This window comes from Anolis sagrei, chromosome 5, assembly GCF_037176765.1.
Source record: "Anolis sagrei isolate rAnoSag1 chromosome 5, rAnoSag1.mat, whole genome shotgun sequence".
Classification (NCBI taxonomy): domain Eukaryota; kingdom Metazoa; phylum Chordata; class Lepidosauria; order Squamata; family Dactyloidae; genus Anolis; species Anolis sagrei.
The window spans coordinates 60,008,518-60,032,688 of record NC_090025.1 but is presented as its reverse complement, the minus strand read 5'-3'; the positions used below and the strand labels follow the sequence as shown (position 1 = coordinate 60,032,688).

Here is a 24,171-nt window from a genome sequence, read left to right as displayed (position 1 = left end):
CACACACACATATGTGGATGAGCTTCCTCTGTCAACTCCAGCTTCCCATGCGGGGACATGAGAGAAGCCTCCCACAAGGATGGTAAAACATCAGAAACATCAGGCCATCCCCTGGGCAACATCCTTGCAGACAGCTAATTCTCTCATACCAGAAGCGACTTGCAGTTTTTCAAGTCATTCCTGACAGCAACAACAACAAAACAAACAAAAATAAAAACACACACACACACATATATGATCCTGAATTGTTTCCATTCAAGCTGGTAATTGCAAGAGCATTGCAACTTTAGCAAGTGATATCAGAGTTTACTTTCTTCTTGTGCCATTTTTTTTAGAACATTGAAAGAAAACTACGGCTCCCCAGATGTTGGACTGGAGTGCCCACCACCCCTAGTCAACAGTCAATGGCATGAAATGAATAAATTTGGGTTCAGTTTCACATATTTGTTTGAGATTGTAAGCCTAAAGGCAGATACATTTTTTTTTACTATTAGCTTGCTGAAGAGTGGGGTAACAATACTTCAAATACCTAAATATATAAACTGCAAAATATGCAATTTGCAATTTTAAAATATATTTTAAACACCTTAAAGCACCATTAGATGGCTAGTTTTTCCTCTCTTCCAATACCAACAGGAGAAGAGTTTGGCTTTTATGGACTTTTTTTTTGGTAAATCCCTCTTTTTAAAATGCACAACATTTTGAAGAGGTGGGAGGTGATGATGAACACAGTCCCACACACCTCTCAGAAGTTGTCTCTTTGTAAACATCTCCTCCTTATTGTCATTCCTACAGCTGTTGCTTTCTCTTTTTAGTCATGATTGTTTTGCCCACATAGGAGTCTTTCCAAGGCTGATTTTTTTATTTTGGTTAACAATGGGGGCGGGGGGTGGGGAGAAGAAAAGAACTGTAAGAAAATAAAATCCTTGGAGTTCTTTGAGCAAAATTACTGCCGGAGTGGGGGCATTTTACACAAGTCATAGGTTACAGAACTTTGAAGATGTTTGAGGCTATATCTGCCAGAATCCCTGACCATGAACTGTATTGGCTACTACCTGCAGGAGCTGTAGCCTTAAACAGTAGGAAGGCAACAGGATGCTTACTCTTTCTCTATACTTGTAAAAGCTCTGGCCATTCTCTGAGATGATATCACATTATCATTTGACTTATCATTTGACTGGAACACAGGATTGGTTTACTCTTTGCCTTTACTGGGCATCTGATCTGCAAGCTTTTCACAGTATCTAAAAGGATACATGACCTAACATCAACTAACAGATTCCAATCTCACCACAACTAAAAAAACCCTGCTACTTGTGTCAGTTTAATTTTGTGTAGCCACTAAAATAAACCTTATTCCACTTCATGTGCACACCAAAAAGCCCAGGCATTGGATACACAAAAAAGATTGTAGTTATTAATGTATTGTAGAAGGCTTTTACGGCCTGAATCGCTGAGGTATTGTGTGGTTTCCAGGCTGTATGGCCGTGTTTTGGCAGCATTTTCTTGTGACATTTCACCTGCATCTGTGACTGACATCTTCCTCTGAAGATGCCAGCCACAGATGGAGGCAAAACAACATAGGGAAATGTCATTGTAATTATTACTTAACAATACCATTGACCACAGAGAGGCTTATATTGGAGGAATGATACATAAAAATGATTGTAGAATCATTGAAATTAGAGAAATGTTAATATCTAATATGTGAGCAGCCTATCCCATTATGACAATCAAAGGGTAGGATAATAAATATTATATAACATTCTGTTGGTATTATAATCCCTCATCATGAGTGGGACTGATGAAAATTGTAAGATGACACATTTGAAAAGCTTAAGGAGCATCATTCTTGTCTTATCTGAAGTATTGGGACCTCTACCTCAAAACATTTTGGCTTTGAGGAAAGCACTAAACATTGTCTGCATGCATTTACTATTATTGTGATCTTAGGAGTGAGAAAAATGCTTTTCTAAAATGAAAAGTCAGTGTTCACATCAGGATGCTCCCTATTTCAATTTTGCATTTCCATAAATTCTAAAAAATACAAATTTGACTATATCACAGCATCAAGGTCACTACACAATAGCTACAAGTTGTGTCTGGGTGTGGGAGTGGGTGAAGAGAAGAAGAAACATCTAGCAATACTTTGGTCTTTTTATGACTAAGGGTACACTACATCATAGAATGAATACAGCTGGACACCACTTTAACAGCCATGGTGCAATGCAATGGATTATTTGCTTTAGGCAATTCCTCATAGCCCAAGGATTATGGTCCTTCAAATGTAGTGTCTTGGCGGTGGGTCCGTAGGTGGCTGTGGTGCCCTATTCTTGATCTGCATGTTCTCCCACAGTGAGGACATTGGTTTCCAGGTGGAAGAAGGTCCCGGTCATGGTTGGCTTGATGTGCCTGCCTCTTGGCGTGTTTCTCCCTTTCGCTCCCCATTCATTCATCTTTGAATTCTGCAGCACTGCTGGTCACAGCTGACCTTCAGTTATAGTGCGCAAGGGCCAGGGCTTCCCAGTTCTTGATGTATATGCCACAGCTTTTAAGGTTTGCTTTAAGCCCATCTTTAAATCTCTTTTCCTGTCCACCAACATTACGTTTCCCATTCTTGACTTGGGAGTATAGTAACTGCTTTGGGAGATGGTGATCAGACATTCGGATAATGTGGCCAGTCAAGTGGAGTTGATGGTGTAGGAGCATCGCTTCAATACAGGTTGTCTTGATAAACCATGGCATTTGTAATTTGGTGAGGCATGAACATACTTTGACATAAAAGGCTAAAGACCTTGTAAAATCATGGCAGTTGAAGTTGTGTCAAACTATATTATTGGGGATTAGTTTATAACATGTATGTACAAGGTAAAGTCTCACTTGCTCAAATTAGTTTAATTTATGTTGTGTATAGGATTGCATTCTGTGGTGTTCAGGTGTTATAGATATAAAAAAATCTGCTGTCTACTGAATTAGATTGCTCATTTATCCATTTATTGTCTCCACTAACTGGCACTTAATTTCCAGAACTCTGACTAAAGATTCCAATGTTTAGACCTGGGACTTTTAGTATGGCAAGCTATACCATGGAGCCAGGCATGTAGCCGGGGGGGGGGGGGGGGGGGGCTTGGTGGGCTTCAGCCCCCCCCCCCCCCGAAATTCTCATGGTGGTCTGCGAAAAAGCCTTACTGGTACATTAGTTAAACTGTTATGTTTATTCATATCATGATTTAATCAGCATGCTCAATACATCTCATATGCATGGGGGTAATGATACAAAAGGTTTGCTAGGGTAGATCCTCTTTCACTCAGACTCAGCCCCCCCCCCCCCCCCGAATCAAAATCCTGGCTACAGGCCTGCATGGAGCTATATCTACATATTACATGTTCAGTGGAAACACCTAAAATCAGCAATGCCTATCTATAAAGGAAAAATCTTGAAAAAAGGAAAGGGAGCTTTCTTGCAAAATACATAGAAATAAAGAAAAAAAGATTCATGAAATTAGAAAAGGAATATTATACTCCCAAGCTGTTACAGACACATAACAGCATAAACATGCTGATCTATCAATCAGAGCAGTAATAATAGCAGGCATGCTAATTATAAAGTAAATCGACTCAAAATAGAACGCTACAGAGCAATAAATGTATACAGAACTTTTATGAATATGCAATAGTAATTGCATTCACTTGAAACTAAAAAGAGAAGATAAGGAAAGAATGCTACAATTTGTTATTTCAAGAAGTCTCGCTTTTTTGGTGTGTACCATTAAACTTAATAGGTCTTTCTTCAGAGCAGACCCAATCATTTCTGTGATATTAGGATAAATGTGCACATACTCAAAGTTTGAAGACAGGTTTCTTTTCAGGTAGTGAAAGATGTGCACAAAAACTGACAATTTAATAAGTAAATATTACAGTTCATTGGGTACTATCCAATCAGTAGCAAGCACTTCTAACTTCCATCGATTCCATATAGAAATAAACACAAATTAATGCTTCACCACTGGAATCAATGAAATTTAAATATCCTTTCTTTTGGCTGAACTGTGACCATAATTTTTGGAACAGCATTTTCAATATTTTCTTTTTGCATTGCATACTACAGTAATAAACAAAAATCAAATTAGGTGGGAAAATGTGTTAACCCACTCATTTAAAGGTGGGGGAACGAAGAAATAACCTACTGATTGTAAAACCAATTGTGGACCATCTATCTTTACAGATAAATTATAGTAGTAGTCTCATGCACTGCAGCACAGCTATTTGCAAAAGGTAGATAGAGGAAGGTCTATTTCCAAGGATTTCTGAATACCAGGGTTTATTAACAGCAGTAACAAAAATAGTCCCATTTCAAAACAGATACACTGCTGAAAAGGAACAAATGTTGCATGTGACAAGGATTTGTATGTAGGACTGTGAGTTTATTTCCGTGAAGGCTGAAAACAATATCAGTATTCTTTAATTCTATGTCTTCTGCATCAGGTGCCAGTTGATGGATTTCAGTGTTCTAATAAAAATAAATTCAAACCCCCAAAAGAGTCTACAATATTGAAATCCCTCACTTCTTTTTTGGTATCCGTGTGGCTGGATGTGTGGGACTCAGGCAGTTAATATGTAATCTAAACATTTTCATGCATGGGACTTCCGGTGGACATGGCGACGGGATAGCCTCGTCGAGAGGGAGCTCCCGACGAGGACCTGTGTAGTGGTGGCTGGGTTGAGCTGAACGCTCCCCCCTTTGCCGGATTGAGTTTGCAAAGGTGTTGCGAATCCCAGAGTGGGCTTGAGACCCCAGAGATCTCTCCCCCCTCAAGGAGGAGAGGTCGGGAGGGTTCGAGCAGCACAGGGGAAAGCGAGCCACCCCACAAGGATCGAGCCGCAAGGCTTGTTTAACCACCGCCAATCCATTCACAAATTGAAGAAGAAAGAAGAATTAAGAAGCCCCAGCTTGGGGAGAGACACAAGAAAGACCCCATCTTCAGGTAATGGGAACTCGTTCCCGAATTTTAAAGAAGAAAAAGCTAAGCTAGAAATAGCTGGGGAGAATATGGAAAGATAAAGAACTAAAGAAGAAGTTATAGAAATTAACAAAGAAGAGATTGCATTAACTGGCTTTCTGATAGATAAATTAAGGAATTAAAGGAGCAGAGTGACTGAATCAAGATCTATTTAAGATTAAATACAATTAAATACGGTATTTTGGCAACTGGGACAATTTGAATGAATTTTTAAATTAGTAAATAGTGAGCGGGGCCGCTCTATTTAACTTAAATTAATTCTAAATTTAATTTAAAGTACAAGAAGACGGGATATCTCCCCCCCATCACCCCCCCCCCTTGTTGGGGAAGTAAAGGGAAAAAGCGATAGTGAGCCCGACCTTGACGCCATAACTGTTGTGTCTAGCTCCAACCTTCTTCATAAACAAGCAGGCTGAGTGGAGGAGAAGGAAGTGACGAAACGGAAGGTTGATTGCAGGGACGAACGAGAAACCGGAAGAAACAAAGAAAGGAAGGAAGGGCGGAAGTGACGGAAGTGACGGGGCGGAAGGAGGGCAGACGCCATTTTGGAAACCATAGAGAAAGTCCGATAGTGACGGAAGTGACGGGGCGGAAGGAGGGCAGACACCATTTTGGAAACCATAGAGAAAGTCCGATACAGAGCGGCCAGAAATAAAATTGAGAATAAACCTGTAATAAAGAGATTTTCTGAAACAAATTTTGATAAACCTGGAAGAGAAGAGGAGTAGAGGACAGGAGGAGACAGAACAAGGATGAGAAGCAGACGATACAAGGACGAGAAGTAGACGACGACGGCGGTGACGTGGAAGAGAAGCAGACGAAGGGCGAGGGGCGTCAAAGATGAGGACGAGAAGCAGACGAATTTTGATCAATCGAGGACGAGAAGTAGACAAGTAATAAAGGATAAAGTAGAGGGGAGAAGCAGAAGAAGAAAGTAGACTTTCTCCTTTTTTTAGGGAGAAGGGATCCGAGATGACAACTCAAGGAAAACCAGAGTCCCGGAGGGGATCTTTGGACATAAACCCAAAAATGGACAATCTTCTAAAAGAAATAAAAAAGATATCAGAAAAACAAGATGCATTGAAGGTGGAATTGAAGGAGGAGGTCAAGACTAAGCATGAGGAATACTATAAGAAACAAGAGGGAATTATCACGAAGATGACAGAGGAATTTAAGGCAATGAAAACTGAAATAAAAGAAGAATTTGGCCAGATCAAAAAAGATATATCACAATTACATGGGGAAGTGAATGAATTAAAAGTTTCTAAAGAGAAAATTGAGGGAACTCAATTAGAAATGGCGCAGAAGATAAAAGGACTGGATAAACAAAGAGAGAAAATGGAACTAGAACAAGAGAGACTACTGCAAATGCAAATGGACTTCCAATTAAGACTTAGAAATATAGCGGAGGAGGAGAAAGAAGATATAAGACAAATGGTAATTAAAATGCTGGCAAGTTGTTTGGAGTGTGAGGAAGATGAATTGGAACAAGAGGTGGATCAAATTTACAGGATTTCATCATTCTATTCAAGGAGAAATAAGACGGATAGGGATGTGATTGTGAAGTTTACAAGAAAGAAGGTACGGGATGACATCTTGTATAATAGCAATAGAAACCCAATCCGTTATAAAGGAAAGAAAGTTGTGGTCTTGAAGGAATTTTCGCAGATGACTTTAGCAAGAAGAAGAAAATATTTTTTCCTAACAGAGGAGCTGAAAAAGAGGGAGATAAGATTCAGGTGGGAAAGAAGAGAAGGAATAATGGTGACTTACAATGAAGAAAGACTCTGGTTGACATCTGAACATAAGGCAAAGGTATTTTATGATAAACTTATGAGTCAAAAGGAGGGAGAAGAAGAGATGGGAGAAGGGGGGGAAGAAGAAGAAGAAGAAGAAGAAGAAGAAGAAGAAACAGAAGGAGCTGAAGAAAGAAGATTATCTACCCCCAGAAAAGGAATTAAAGCTAAAAAAGCAAGATATAAATCACCAAAGGATTATAGTTACCTTTCGAAAGATCCAAAACCACAGAGAATGACACCACGAAAAAAAGAAGGAAAAGAAGGACAGAGTATGGAACAACCAACAACTGGAACAGCGGAAACGGCTTCAGGCGACATAGGACTGGGATTAGATCAGAATGAATAACAAGATGGAGCGACAAATAAAATGTTTTTCTAACAATATTAATGGATTGAACTCCCCCCAAAAACGTAAGAAAGTCTGGAATAGTTTGAAGAAATCTAGTTATGACGTAATAGCTCTCCAGGAGACGCACATCTGTGATAGACATACAGCACACTTACCGAACAAAAAATTAGGAAAAGAATATCATTCGTCATACGAGAAAAAGAAGAGAGGAGTAGTTACATACGTAAAGGAAACAATAGAATCAGAATTGGCTTTTAGAGATTTAGAAGGAAGATGTGTTGCAGTAAAGATGATAATTGGAGATTCTAAAATTTTGATTTGTAACATCTACGCGCCTAACGGTCCAAAGATCAAATTTGTTGAATTTTTAAATGTTAAACTGAAAGAAGTGGAATTTGATGAATTGATTCTGGTAGGAGATTTTAATGGGGTATTGGACTCCCAAATGGACAAAAGCTTGAAGACTAGAAAGTCTAAGGAAGGCAAACTTCCACAAAAATTTACAGACCTTCAGAAAGAATTTGATTTAGAAGATATATGGAGAAACAGAAATAAAGATAAAAAAGACTATACCTTCTTCTCGAATAGACATCAATCTTGGTCGAGGATAGACATGGCTTGGATAACTAGGAATCTCTCCGCAAAAGTCAAGGAGATCAATATATTACCACGAGATCTGTCTGACCACTGCCCTCTAGAAATTGTTATTAACCACAAAAACTGTTTCAGAAAATGGAGATTAAATGAGAACCTGATAAAAACAGAAGAAGATAAAGAATACTATAATAAAATAATCCAAGACTTCTTGCAAATAAACAAATTGGATGAAATGGAGCCACGAGTGGTGTGGGATGCATTTAAAGCAGTTCTGAGAGGACATTTTATACAACAAGGATCAAGGAAGAATAGAGAAAGGAATAAAAGAATAAAGGAATTGGCAGCAGAAATAGCAGCCAAGGAAATGGAATCAAAACGAAAACCATCGAAAAGAATAGAGAGACAACTGTTGGCACTAAAACAAGAGAAAAACCATGTGGAGTTAGAACTCCAGTCAAGACAAATGAAATTTTTAAAACAACAGACTTTTGAAAATGCGAATAAACCTGGTAAATGGTTAGCAAATCAAATCTGGAAAAAAAGACAAATAAATTATATATCTAAAATAACAATTGCAGACAAAGACTTGAGGACGGATAAAGAAATCATAGAGGAGTTCAGGAGATTTTATACCCAATTATATACAAAGGACAATATAATGAAAGAAGACATTATGGAGTACATAGGCCAAATGAAGCTAGATAAAATAACGGATGAAGATAGAGAAGCATTGAATAAAGAGATATCTGAGGAAGAAATTGAAAAAGCAATTAATAAAATGGAGGCAGATAAGGCCCCTGGACCTGATGGGTTTACGGCGGGATTTTATAAATCCTTCAAACAACAGCTATTACCAACACTTAAAGTTATTGTAAATGAAGCGATGAAATATCAGAAGGTACCAGATTCTTGGAAGGAAGCGGAGATCACAGTGATACACAAAGAAGGCTCCCCGGAAACGGATATTAAAAATTATAGGCCAATTTCCCTCTTAAACACGGATTATAAAATATTTGCAAACATCATGGCCACAAGATTAAAACTATTCTTAAATAAATGGATTGGAGAAGAGCAAACAGGTTTTCTGCCAAATAGACATATGAAAGAAAACATACGCAACGTTCTAGATCTTTTGGAATATTATGAGATGAACCATCAAAAAGAATTCGCTATTCTATCAATAGATGCAGAGAAAGCTTTTGATAATTTGAATTGGGATTTCTTCAAGATACTAATACAAGAATTGGACATGGGGGAAAAATTTAATAATGCTATTAATGCGATCTACGAATTTCAAAAAGCTAAAGTGAAAATAAATGGTCAAATGACACAAGAATTTGAAATAGCAAAGGGTACCAGGCAAGGGTGCCCATTATCCCCATTGATTTTCATAATGGCAGTGGAGATCCTAATGAAGAAAATTAGAGAAGATGAAAAGATAAAAGGAGCGAAAATTGGAAAATTTGAATACAAGATACAAGCGTTTGCGGATGATCTATTAGGAACAATTGAGGATCCGGAGAAAAATTTACAAAATTGGATAACTAAAATAGAACAATTCGGAAAAGTGGCAGGCTTTAAAATGAACATGAAGAAAACAAAGCTCCTATTTAAGAATGTGGAAAAGGAGAAACAAGCAAAGATACAACAACAAGTGGGGATAGAGAGTGTTAAGAAAATTAGATACCTAGGAGTCTGGATTACAGCGAGAAATGGTCAACTTCTGAAGAATAATTACGAAATAGTTTGGAAGAAAATTCAAAAAGATCTACTAAAATGGAATTCTTTAAACCTATCACTTCTTGGCCGGATATCTTTAATAAAGATGAATGTTCTACCAAAACTTATATTTCTATTTCAAAATATTCCGATAATAAGAAATCAAACCCTATTCAAAAAATGGAAGAAGGATTTACTGAAATTTGTCTGGAAAGGAAAAAGGCCAAGAATAAACTACATAAATCTGATAGATAAAAAATCTAGAGGAGGGTTGGGATTTCCTGATTTGAAGACTTATCATGAGGCATGTGCTCTGTCATGGATAAGAGACTGGATGACGTTAGACAAAGAAAAGTGTTTAAATTTAGAAGGTCATGACCTGAGAGTAGGATGGCACGCATATGTTTGGTATAATAGAGAATTAAAAGAAAAAAACTTTGGTAATCATTTTGTGCGAGCCTCCCTACTGAGGACATGGATGAGATATAAAGCTCTCTTTTACAAAAACACACCATTGTGGGTCTCAGCAATGGAGGCACATCAAAGAAGATTGTTAGGATGGAGGGTTTGGCCAAGATATAAGGACATCTTGGTAAAAGGGAAAATGGGGATTAAATCTTTTGAACAACTCAAGAATTCTTATGGCAATATAACTTGGTTACATTATTTACAAATTAAAGAATATTTCAAACAAGATCAAAAAATTGGTTTTGACTGGGAAGAAAACACATGGGATAAAGTATTAAGAATACAAAAGAAAACAGTGACAATACTCTATAATAAATTGGTCCAATGGCAAACGGAAACTGAACAGGTGAAAACATGTATGATTAAGTGGGCCGAAAATTTAAGACGACCCATCCAGTTTAGAGAATGGGAGCAAATATGGAACAAAACGTTGAAATATACACATGCCATGGACCTGAAAGAAAATTGGTATAAAATGTTTTATAGATGGTATTTGACACCGAATAAACTTAGTCATATGTATCAAAATGTCTCAGATAAATGTTGGAAATGTGGGGAACAAACAGGCACATTCTACCATATGTGGTGGACCTGTAAGGATACAACTAAGTTTTGGGCTTCTGTCCATGAGGAAACACAAAAGATGTTGAAGAAGAGGTTCAAAAAGAAACCTGAGTATTATTTATTGGGATTTACAGATTCGGATTTTAAACTGGATGAGAATGAAGACAAATTATTTACATACTATACTACAGCGGCAAGGATTGTTTTTGCCAAATATTGGAAGAATGACCAAACACCGACCATTGAAGAATGGTTGGAGAAAGTTAAAGAAACAAGAGACATGGATGAACTAACTTTTTTGATGAGAAGAAATACTGGAAAATCGCTAAAGAGAACAGACTGGACCTTTTTCTATGACTACGAAAAGAAACTTAAAGATAAAAGTTTTAGAGGACAAGAATAGATAAGTAAGTTGGAGAAGTAGAGTGAGAAGATCCTGAGGTTGGAGTGGAGGTCATTTTAGATTAGTTTAGGTGTTTTTTTTGTTGTGTTTTTGTGCTACCCTTCCTTCTTTTCTATCCTCTTGTTATTGTTCCCCCTCTTTCCCTGTGTTGATTTATAAAATGTTTAATAAACATTATTTGGAAAAAAAATAAACATTTTCATGCATGCCAGTGCTTTATTTCTTGTTCAGGACAGAAATGCAAAGTTGCCAAAGAATCCATTCATGAATCCTTGTTTTTCCTGCTTCATAAGCAAACAAATCCATACTTGGAACAGCACTCTTCAGCTGCTACAATGGAAGTACAAGGATGTCTTTCAGAACAAGAAAGGCTTAATCTAGTCCCGAATATGCACATATTGTAGTGTTAGATTGGAAAGGAAATCAAGGCCTGCAGTCTATGTTTGTCCAGTGTGTTTGCCATGCCAAAGAGTGTGTGATGGGAGATAAGGAACTGTATACACTCTGGTATAAGTCACAGCACTATCGCCATACCAAAGAGGCTCTGTTCTCTGCAGCCAACTGAAACTAATCACAGCTTTGTAGCTGGGGGATGCGCACAGTACATCTTCTATTTAGCCCAGCTACTTATCACCAAATGCCACAACTGCTAGAATGCCTTTTCCGCATTTAACATAAGAACAGGTTGGCAGTGGGTTTCTTTCCAGAGCCAAGCCTTGTAAACAGCAAAGAAGCAGGCTTGTTAAAAAGCACAACTTATCTCAACATTAAAAAGCACTTGCAGTTGGATTCAATCACTGGCTGACCTGCATAGATAAAAGGAATCCAGTACATCCCCAGATAATGTGATGGAATTCAGCTTGACAGTAAAGGGATTGGTTGGTAGTGTTTAAAAACACAAACATAACACAGTAGCAATCTAGGAATGGTACATCTTAAAATAGCAGAATGTCTTCAGTAATTAATGAGTGTCTCAAACCCCATCTAGAAAAGATGAAAGCAAAGGTTCAGAAAAAGGGGATAATAGAAACCATTCCAGGAAAATAATTACAGCCTGAGTGGCAAACAAAGGTTACAGTCACCACAGTTCCTTGGATCTTTTTCAATGTATCTTCTCTTGGTAAATGTGGGGCTTCATGGGACTCTACTTCTACCTGCTTCCAAAATGTTATACTTCACATTATTTTACAAACATTGAGTATATAGGGCCACTCCTATCCTAAGGCAAGGGGATGGGTCCACCTCAATCAGAAAATCCAAGAAGATGTAGCAGAGGGCAGCAGTAAGGCATTGGAGAAACGCTTTGGGAGCTGACACAGGCTCATCTCCACATCTTAATGTATTTTGCTGTTTTCAAGTGTGATGGAACTAATACTTCATTGCACACACTGAGGCCCCATCCACACAGTGCCTAAGAAACTGGATCTTTCATTTCAAAATGGGAGGTGGCTAGACTATGTGAGTGGAAAACATGGGCTGATTCACTACAAAGCAGGAAAGCCACAGGATAAAAAGGTTCATTGTCTCCCATTTGTCACTGAAAGATGTAGATCTTCACATGTCTATGTGACCCCGCATGTCAGAAACCATGTGCCCCCCATGAAGACTGCTCTAGTTGATGTCGGTCCCTTTTAAAAAGCCTGAAACAACTAATCAGCTGATTGGGCTATCAAATGGACACACAGCTGATTGAAAGGAAGCATGAACAGAGAACCATTAGAAATCCCTGAAACCTTTTAATTAACATTGTAAACACTGTAACATTATAAACAGAGCTTTAATAAATAATTAGGGAAAGAGAGAAATCCAGCAGCATTATGTGCTGATCTGTATATGCACACATACAAATATGCTTGTATTTATTTTATTAGGATATGTGCATATGCATATATATATATATATATATATATATATATATATATATATATATATGCATAATAATTTACTTTAAAAAACTTTCAGTGGCTGTCCCCCAACAACCTTCCATTTTATCTTGAGATACAGAAGAGAGGCCAGTAAGGATGGCAGGGGAAGAAATTCTGGGACTGGCAGTTCTGTGTAGATATCTACTCTGAGGTCCCAGGTTTTTTTGCCCCTCTTCTAAAACCTGCATTTTGGTGTACACAGGGCAAATTCCAGGATTCTGGAAGATGGAGCAATGATAGTTAAAGTGGTGTCAACTTGCAATATTTCCACAGTGTGGGCACACTGTAAATCTCATTCTTAAAGGACAACCTATCATATTATTAAGAAGCCACTCTCAGTTAGTCAAGATGCCTTTAAGGCCTGGGATGAAAACCTTGTTTCAACAGTTTAGCTATTTTTAACCAATTTTTAAATTCTGATTTTTCAAAAGCTCAATTAAAATGTCATATTATGAACAGCTCTTTTAAAAGTTACATTATAAATTCAGTACTAATTTTATTGAGTTACATATTACAACATGAAAATGTCAAAGCAAGTTGTGAAAAAACTATACATGATGGAGCAAATCGGAGGTCATGTTTGGATTCAGAATGCCAGAATCCCTGTAAAACAAGCATGCAATTTTACAGTTTTATGAGCCTCAATTTACCTGGGATGTGTTGCTCTAAAAACAAAGGAAGTGTTTGTTTTTATTGTTTTTTTGAAATCTGAATAGGAGAAAAATGTAGCCTTGTCTTCTAAGACAGGTTGAAAAGCAAAGAATCCTTTGTACTGACCACTAGCAAAGAAAGCCAGAACTGTCATGCCTGAAACAATTATGCAGATTGAAAGTATAGCGTAGCTGTGCCAGAACTGAAAAGCTGTGCCTGCTGAAATCCCACCTTCTAAATGTGAAAGAAAAAACCTGGCAACGTATAGTTCTGTATTTTCTGACATTGGGCTCATTCCTCTGTAAATGACCCCCCCCCCCCCGCCCCCCGAGAAAATATATGCAAATCTCCTTTTTAGGTTATGACAGGCCAGCCAATGAAGAGTTAGGGATGGCACTATGGTAAGGGAAGAAACCTAGCATTTGCAGGTGGCTGGTTGCAATCTGCCTTGGGATTGACTGGAGGAGAACAGGTATTTTTAAATGTTTTCCAGTTGATGTTGGAACACTTACTTGGCTGCATAGCTGACTGGGTAAACATCAGTCTTGCCTCTGAGCAACAGATGTTGCCATTTAAAGAAGTGTCATCTGCCCATTGGAGTTTGGCTTCAGGAATACTGGCAAAACTAATACTTTTCATATTGTAATACTAGCTTGCAGCAGCAGTGACACATAGTTTATTCATGATCTTCCCAGATTTTACAGTTCTTGATAGATAATACCATTGAATCTATGTATATGGATGATAAATACCCACATTTTGAATAACGAAGCCAGTTTGAAGCTTGAGGCAAAATAGCAATGGCATCCAATTTCACATCAAGTCAGTATAAAGTACCCAAAGGCAATCAAGTTATTTTGACAGATTAGACAGAAAGTTCCATAAGCCTTTATGTCCATCCCTGAATGGGAGTTTGCCAATGAATCCCAGGTGTTACAGGCTATATCACTGAGGAAGGAAGCAGCAAAACTACCTGAGAAAACCTTAGGCATTGAATGGAGATGACATAAAAACAAGAAGAAAGAAGAGAGAGAAAAATGGCAGGACATTAAGACTAACTTCTTTTCATTGTCACATGAGCTATAATCCTACTTCTTTGGATGCAGTATAGAATAGTATTAAGCAGTTTTGTGTACAGATCAGTTTTTCACAATGGACTTTGGTTGTTTCAGCTGTTTTGGCTCTTTTGGATAGCTGTAATGGCATAGGCTCTGCCACCATTTTTTTTCAGCCGCAACAGGATACATGGCTGCTGAAAATGTCTGCTTTCGATTTCTTTTGGCTACATGTGGAGTGCAAAGAGGGGGTTAGTGGCATGCATGGGTTTGCCTGTGAGGCTGTGAGCCCTGCCGCCAGCCTGAGCCAATCAGAAGAAGAAAGTCGCTATTGTGCTAGCTAGCTCCGTGTTCTATCCCAATGTCATTGTTGCTCTTAGGATCTTGCTTTTGGACTCAGTTGCAATCTTTTCCTTTAGTGATTTCATTTATGGGCTGTGAAAGGTCATTTGGGGGGGGGATGTTTGTTTAAACATTGGGGTGTTTAAACAAATGAAATGGAAGGAAACCTGATTCCCTTGATTCCCCATAGGGTGAATTAAATTCCTCCCCAGCTCTCATGGAAACTTATAAATGTTCTGACACTGGGGCTTGGAAGGAAAGTAGCCCATAGAAGTGTTTCAACACAAGGGCTTGGAAGGAAAGCAGCCCATATAAGTGTTTTAACAATGGTGCTTGAAAGGAAAGCATGGGGCTTGGAAGACATGATGGAAGACAGCCAGCTCAATGGCTGAAGGAGGTTGGAGCCAGTGCATGCTGCCAAATTTAGCCCTGTGTGAAGAGGTAGGTCTCATTGAAGGGTATAAGGGGAAAGGATCCGAGAAAAGGTGCCTTCTTAAGTCCAATACCCAAAAATGACAGAAAGGGGAGCCTCATAAGTTCCCCACTGTGACCAATGGGTATATCCAGATCTTTCAGTTGCCAAGCCTAAAATTGTCCCCCCCCCCCCCCCCCATTTCCTGATTTCAGGAGGTTCCTGAAAAGGGATCTGGATGCCCACTGACATTTGAATACCAAAAATAGATCACATTTCAGCGAAATTTCACAAACTTAGTATTACGGTCTCAGACATAAAGCATATTTGTATATTTGTGAGAGTGGGATAGAATGTAATAGGATCCAGAAAAATGAAAATCATGTCCTTTACCCTAATTTTTCAAAGGTGATAAGGTGATACAAGTTTTTTCAGATTTTCACAGTAGTGAGTCTGTGCTGATGTGTTAAAGCAAAAAATCTGCTTATCAAAATCAGTTTCCCAGGGTCCAGAATCTCTCTGAGAAACTTATTTTTGTTATACAGGGTGAGGCAGCATAACGGCCCGCTCTCCAGATTTGGCCCCTTGTGATTTTTTTCTATGGGTTTTTTTGAAATCCCGTGTTTATGTGAACTGTCCAAGGATCCTACAAGATTTGAAGACCAACATCCAGGAAGAAATTGCCAACATAACACCTACTATACTGGCAAGAGTCATGATGAACGCCAGAAATCGGTTTACTCAGTGTATGGAGAATGGAGGATGTCACCAACCTAATTTGATCTTTGAAACTACGTAAAACAAAACCTTAGGTATGTGCCTACAGAATTAAAAAAAACCAAAAATTTCTGATTCATACAATGGGTTTTATTAAGTCTTGAAAAAAAGAAGTTATGCTGCCTCACCTTGTATGTGCAATAGTAAAGACTCTTGTATTAATATATATTGTGTACCATGAAACCAGATTTACTTCAAAGTAGCACCACTAACAATATCAGAGGTGCATTTACTTGCTCTTCCTCCAATGTGACATATGTAGTCCTATGCCAGTAGTGCCCCTCTACATTGGACAAACAGGATATATTCTGCACAAGAGAATTAATGACCAAATCTGATGTTAGAAATGGCAGTACTCAAAAACTAGTTGTGGAACATTTCAACTTTTCTGGACACACAATAAGCAATTTACAGGATGCAGTCTATGAAGAAGAAAATTACAAAGGAAGACTAGAAACTGCTGAAGTGGACTATCTTCTCAAATTCATATCTATTAGTTGAGGTATTAAAAAGGCAATGGCTTCATGGAACACTACATATACATATGAGATTTCTTTGTTATGCTTAGTTTTCAAGGTCTATAGTTTCCTAAATTCTTCCTGCTCCTTATTTGGTAAATATATAACCAGCACAATGAGACTGTTTATGTAAAAACCCAGAATATGAAATTCACCCATCTCCAGCTCTTCAGCATTCTAATTGGGCACCTTTGTCTTCTCTGCACTTGGTGTGACTTTTGTCTCACTCTTGCCTTGCTCACTTTTATTGTTCTTGTGTGCCTTCAAGTTCTTTCCAATTCATGGTGACTCTACAAACCTGGTCCCAGGGGTTTTCTTTTGATAAGATTTGTCCAGAGGGTGTTTTTTTTTTTTGCTTCCTCTGAGGATGACGTTGCTTAGGGTCACCTAGATGGTGTCTCATTATGTCCTTTTTCAGAATGTTAATTGTGAAATACTGCATAAAGCCCCACTGGACCACATGTCTCATCGTGTCCTGTTTGAAAATGTTCAGTAGCATCCCCAGAAGCTTGAGGACACTATTGGCAACTTGGGATGTAATAAAAATATGAAGAATGGGGTAGATATAGATGTCTAGGATCTTCTCAACAGTTGTTGTGTCTCTCCAACCCCTTTCAACTGCTCAGCTTAGTACTACAACATATATGTACATATAAAGACAAAGAGGAGAAGAAGGAAATAATGCTATTGAAAACTACTATACCACTCCAAACATGTGTGATCTGATTTTGGAAGCTAAGCAGGCTTAGGTTTTGATATAGCTTTGATGGGAGGCCACCAGCAGGAGCTGCTGATGATCAGATCTGACAGTACTGGGCTAGGTGGATCAGTGATTAGACTCAATAAAAGATAGCCGCCAGTATTAATGTGGCCATATCTATGGACACAGAGAACTTGACATACAGGGAAATACTTGGTAAATAACCCTTCACTTTATATGTACAATGAAGTCATACTGCTTTTAAAAAATACTTCTTGAAAAGTGGTATTAATATCTTGGGCTAAAATATAGCAGTAATATACCACCATTTCCAATGTAATGATTTCACATCAGTAGGGTTCATCCAGCAAATCTCTAATCTAATTCTAGGAATGCCCGGAATTCATGTGGATTGGAACAGTTCTAGCAGAAAGCCACATGAAGGCCTGCTGCTTTTCCTGCCACCAGTGCAAAATTAATGAGACAGGTTGCTGCTGGGGCTTTCATTAGGCGGTAGAAACACTGTGCATGTCAAGACCTCAGGGGTCTGGGTGTCCAGAGCGCTTCCAATGCCTAATGAAAGCTACAACAGAGGCCACTCCTGTTGCTGCCACAGCCAATAATCAAGTTATGGGGAAGAGAGCAGAAGGCTTTGATATGAGGCTCATATGGAATCAGACAAGGTGTCATCAGGAATACCACAAATGAACTGTTACTAGCCATATTTGAATAGAATGAGCCAAATCCGTTTCTTTTGTTAGTATTTCCATTCCAAATAAAGCCCAGTGGTACTCACCTATCATTAACAAATATTGTTATTTACTCATTGCACTAATTTAATATGAAATCAAAATAATATACATTCCAGAAGAAAATAAAGAAAAAGAAGAAAAGAGACTTTGCCCTTTCCCACATAACTATTAGCGGCCCAGCCCTAACTGTAGTGGGGAAAAAAGAGAAAAAGATATTCCACTAGTTTAGATCTAGTTACATGACACATTAGTAGATAGAATATAGATAGATTTGTTTATTGATTAGTTCTCTGGCCATATCAACAGTAAAAGAAAAAAGACCAGTATACAAGGAACACAATAAACACTAATCCTTATCTTTTCTTTGTTGTATAAATTTTCATTGTGGTACATGAGAAAAAACAACAACGGAAATCTTCAAAATTCAACACAAAATTTTTGTATTATCTTGAGATACAGAAGAGAGGCCAGTGAGGACGGCAGGGGAAGAAATTCTGGGACCGGCAGTTCTGTGTAGGGATCTACTCTGAGGTCCCAGGTTTTTTTGCCCCTCTTCTAAAACCTGCATTTTGGTGTGCACAGGGCAAATTCCAGGATTCTGGAAGATGGAGCAATGATAGTTAAAGTGGTGTCAACTTGCAATATTTCCACAGTGTGGGCACACTGTAAATCTCATTCTTAAAGGACAACATACCATATTATTAAGAAGCCACTCTCAGTTAGTCAAGATGCCGTTAAGGCCTGGGATGAAAATCTTGTTTCAACAGTTTAGCTATTTTTAACCAATTTTTTTTATTCTGATTTTTCAAAAGTTCAATTAAAATGCCATATTATGCATAGCTCTTTTAAAAATTACATTATAAATTCAGTACTAATTTTATTGAGTTACATATTACAACATGAAAATGCCAAAGCAAGTTGTGAAAAAACTATACATGATGGAGCAAATCGGAGGTCATGTTTGGATTCAGAATGCCAGAATCCCTGTAAAACAAGCATGCAACTTCATTTTATACAAATAATGAAAAACTGTATTACATTTAAACCTGTTGCTCATTCCATTAACATTAAAAGAAATAATTTTTACAATATTTCCCAATATCCACTTAATCTCTACTCTCTCTACTCTCTCTCCTCCCTACGCCCACAACCCTGTAAAATCAAATGATCCCTGTACATGTTATTCCCCGGCTCACTCTGTTTCAAAGCTGTCCCGTTCTCCATCTCTTCTTTCTTTTCTTCTCTTCCTCTGCTTTCTCTTCTTTTGCTGCCTCCTTTGTTTCTGCCTCTATGCCACTTTATTCCTCTTGATATTTTTGCTTCCTTGCTGTTGCTCCCTGCACCCTCTGGTATTTTCTTGTCTGTTGTTGGGCCTCCTCTGTTCCATTTTCTTCCATAAACTCTTTATTGTATTTCCTCAAAAACTTGATTAAATAATTTGGAGGATAATGGGATTTAGAGGATCATCCAATCGAAGATTTTTATTTTTTAAAAAGACAGTTTGGAATTTTTGTCCACTATGAGAAATATAACAATGCACACAGTAGTAAATTGATTTATTCCTCAGTGCTCAAAAAATCAAATCTGTTTTTTAAAAATAAAAAAAAATCATTATTGGATTACCCTCCAAATCCCATGTTAATTTGGGCTGAATCAGCAATCTTAAAAAACCATTCTTTCATCATCAGTGCTTCAGTCTACTTCCAAATTTGAACAAACAAAATTCTTGCTGCTGTTGGTATGTATCAAAGAAGTACAAAATAGAACCTCCAGATCATCAGGGTTCAATTACACCTCATATGAAAAAAGAGTCTTCCTTATGTGGAATTATGAGGGAGAACTGCAACATTTTATTCTCCCTTGTATATGAACAAAATCACTAACTAATATAATAGTCTTACATTTGTCCTGAGAGAAAATGAAGTCTCCAAGGAATCTTATTAAGTGGAGCCTTGTGAGCAATTTTGAGAAGATTTCACTGATTTCATTCAATCCAAGTTATGACAAATTGAAAAACACATTTCTTTCTGAGACCTGTCTTAAACAGTGTGCTCTAAAAAAAACCAGACAGACACAATGTGCTTCTAATGATCCCAGAAAGTTTTCTCTTGAATATTTTCATTATTGCACAAAATGAAGCATATAATTTTTGTCCACAGAGAATAGCTAATGGAAGAAATGGAATACTGGACAGAACGTACTATGATACAATGCAACTTTGTCAGATTCAATCACTTTTCTATTCATTAGTCTGTGAAATACAGAATGGTGGGGACACAAAAGCTGCCAGTGCCAAATAGACTTGACAAAGAAGACTTATAATCAAACCTGAGCTGTCTTAATTTGGAAACTGAATGATATCTTTGTAAGCCTTCAAGTGAAACTGCTTCATTTTACTATTGTCTACAGACTAGTATTACTCAAATGACTGAGAGCTGAGCCACTCTTTCCAAACTCTGAATTAAAAATGAAAAAGCAAAGAAATCACATTACTCATGCCATGTAAGGTAAGATAAAGAATTTGTTGTACTCAGAGGAATCTGTCTTTCTTACATTTATTTTTTAAAGGTATGCCCCATATTCTCCAGAGCAATTTAAAACAATGTAAAGCAATCTTATTCTGCAAAAAAAAAACTTCTTAAAAACAATTAATTGTGAAACTGCTTCAATATGGGAATAATATAGTCCCTGAAATCTGTCTTAGTCAACAGCATGGCCACACTTTTGACCTGCTGCAGTTTCCTGTAGAATGTATTACAGTAATCACAATGAGGTGTAATCCAGCCATGTGTTTGCTCCCATTCAGTCCATTATTAACAGCAGACACTGGTTTAGTCCAGAAACAATTTAACTGGAGTTGTATGGAAAGGAATGATAGAGTTGGTTGCATCAGCATACTGGTGACACTAAATCCCAAAACTGCAAGCAACTTTTACCTGGGGTTTCATGAAATATATATTGGTTGTTTAAGGAGGAATGCAAGCATAGAAATTCTGACATCCTTGATTGAAAAGGATGTCCCAATTCATGAAAAAGCGATCAATTGCTAAATTTTTTTATTCAGATGTGTGTATGTGTTTTCCTTTAAAAGTTGTGCAAAAATACTTTGAGGTAGTTGTTCAAACTCTAACTTTTTTGCTAAGAAATCACTGTTCTTTGTACAAAATGCACTGTTTGCTGCAAAAAGCAAAGGGCTTTTATTTTTGCATCAAATCCATATTTTTGCAAAACTATATTTTCAAAAAATCACTTCAAATAGAAAACAAAATTATAAAAAAGTGCAAAAACTCTTGGTATCTTATCCTTTGTAAGAAACATGAAATTATTCCCTTTTGTGCTTAAGAACAAAGTGAAAATGTATATTTCTATCAAAAACGTTTTGAGGGGGAAAAATCTAAGGTTTAGAGAAAACCTAATAGTACCAAAATAAATAGGAGCGGGGGGGGGGGGGCAACAATCCAGTCAGTTTGCAGTAGGCTGAGTAGAAATGGAAATAATATTTCAAAATATCTGAAAACAAATAAATATGATCAAGAAACCTGGCAAAAAGAATTCTGGACTGATTAGAATCTTTCCCATTCTGAATACTTTTCTGTGCAAGAGGCACCCACAGCTATTTTGAACATTATTGCACAGTTGTTATGTATGCCTTGGAGACAACATTAACAAGTACACATTACCTACAACAGAAGCAAGCATACAGGCAGAATTTTCTGAGAAGTTACAGGAAAAATTATGTATTCATGTCTTGTGACAAGCTATCACATTAGATATTCGTGGTCCAATACTATGGGAATAGGAAAAACTATCAACTTCCCTTTCTCCCACATTTGATTTCCCCTCATTTGACCTCAAGTGCTTTCTACTTATATGAAAAATGCTAAAGAGTTTATAAAGTTCTTATTAGAAATGAAATTCTCAGCTATCCACTCTGCCCAAATTCAATAGGTACAATTGTCCCTCTGTAGCCATAGATTCTGTATCCACGAGTTAAATCATCCATGGCTGGAAAACATTTAAAAACAAACTAAAAATGACAAAAGAGTTTGGGAAAAGTTTGTTGCTGATATCATTCATTTTTAAATATATATATTATTTGAATTTGTTTCCAATGATAATTTGTAACAGGTAACCAATGTGCATCTACTAGTAAGTACCTGTAATAACAGCATATATTTAATTTTACATGATGAGAAACATCACACTGTAAAGTTAGGCACCTTCTACATTGCCATATAATCCAATTCAAAGCAGATAATCTGGATTTTATATGGCAGTGTAGAAAGGGCCTTAGTTATTCTATAGTTCAAAGGACTATAGATGATGCTTAGGTACAGTTGTCCCAGGCTGTACAGTAAATCACAGTAGATGCCATGTCAGAATGACTAAGTGAAAGTCAATGGTTGTATTTCCAGAGAATTTTACAAGAGCTCAACTGTTTGCAAGGGCACCAAAGGGAATCACATCTGCATATCAAAGTTATGAATGACATTTTCTGCTCTGAATATTGACTGAGTATTCTTAATTGACCTTTGCAAGCAAAAATGTGATTCCTAAGAACTGCACTGGAGCAGAGGTTGTCAGCGTGACATGATTTTGCTTGTTTGAAAAAAGAACAGAAACTATATTAAACAAGTTCCTAATCAAGAGATGTAATTCCTCTTATTAATTTCATACCTTAGGGGATATAACGAGGGATTATTTTTAGGTTAATACTGATTTCTCATTAGAATGAAGCTGTGATGCTCCAGCTGCACTAAAATGATTGACTTCTGTGTACTGCAACAAATGACTGGTTAGAAAATGACAAAATGACGAAAAAGATGTTAGAAAATATAGATGCAGTTGATCATACAACTGGTGTTTTGGGTTTATAAAAATGAACTTGATCTTGCAAAGTAATATTTTAACCCTTGCCATGACAGCAACTTTTAATTACATTTTACTTGGTCTTCCCAAAATGTTTTAGAGGTAAAATTTCTACCACAATGGGTTCTGACTAAATGAAAAAAACAAAACAGTTTGTTATTTACTCTCAGAAATTTCTGAAGAGAAATACTGATTTAAGCTTATCATTAAAGGTTGAGGTTGATCCACCAATGGCAGTATTTTTTCACAATGGGGATCTTCATGATCCCATGAGCCAAGAGGTTATCCTGATGGTAACAACGTTTCTGGTAAGGTATCCCATGTCATACAGGCTTTTGTTGAGGACTAAATATGCCAAGCAGCTACTAGACGGCAGCAGTAGTGAAGGGCTACAAGTGATGAAGGATCTCTCAGAGATAATGGCAATGGCACCTTAGCTAAAACATGATACTACCACAAAGAAGGACGCACACCAGCATTCTCACTGTAATGAGATTTACAAAGCTATATATCTGTCAGTTGAATGGTTTATCAGACCTAGATAAGAAATTTAGCATTTATATCTGAATTATCCTTTAGACCAGTGGTTCTCAAAAAGTGCTACGTGGAGCCCTAGGGGCACTGCAGAGCATACTGAGGGCACTGAAATTCCCTACTCCTCCACTCCAAGCTTAACCTTCTTTTTCCTACTCTTCCCCCTCCTTCCATTGGCACCAAAAGCCTTTTTCCCTTGCTTTCTTTGATTCCAAAACCCCATTCCTCTATTCTTGTTATGGTTTGATATTATATGTTAATGTTTTTAAATGTTTTATGGTGTTTTGGGGCATCGAATCATTGCTATTGTAAACCACCCTGAGTCACCTAAGGGCTGAGAAGGGTGGTATACAAATATAGTAAATAAATAAATAAATCACTCAGGGGGGAAATTTGGTTGTGCTTTTCCTGCATGGCAAAAGGGGATTAGACTGAATTGTCCCTGAGGTTGTTGATATTATTATGATTATGATTATGATTATGATTATGATTATGACTATGACTACTATTATTACTACAAAGGCTGGATGACCGTCTGTTGGGGTGCTTTGATTGTGCTTTTCCTGCATGGCAGAAGGGGGTTTGACTGGATGGCCTCTGGGATTGTTCCTATTATTATTATTATTATTATTATTACAAAGGCTGAATGGAAATCTGTTTGGCATGCTTTGATTTTAAATATTGTATTGTTCTTTCTCTCCCCATCCCTTTTTTTC

At 37.5% G+C, this 24,171-nt stretch overlaps 1 protein-coding gene across 3 annotated transcripts in view; it reads right to left on the bottom strand.

Annotated features, from left to right (window-relative positions):
- The window catches only part of GALNTL6 (polypeptide N-acetylgalactosaminyltransferase like 6), a 616,387-nt gene that overhangs the window by 355,536 nt on the left and 236,680 nt on the right, over positions 1-24,171 (bottom strand). The gene's annotated exons all lie outside the window — the stretch shown is intronic.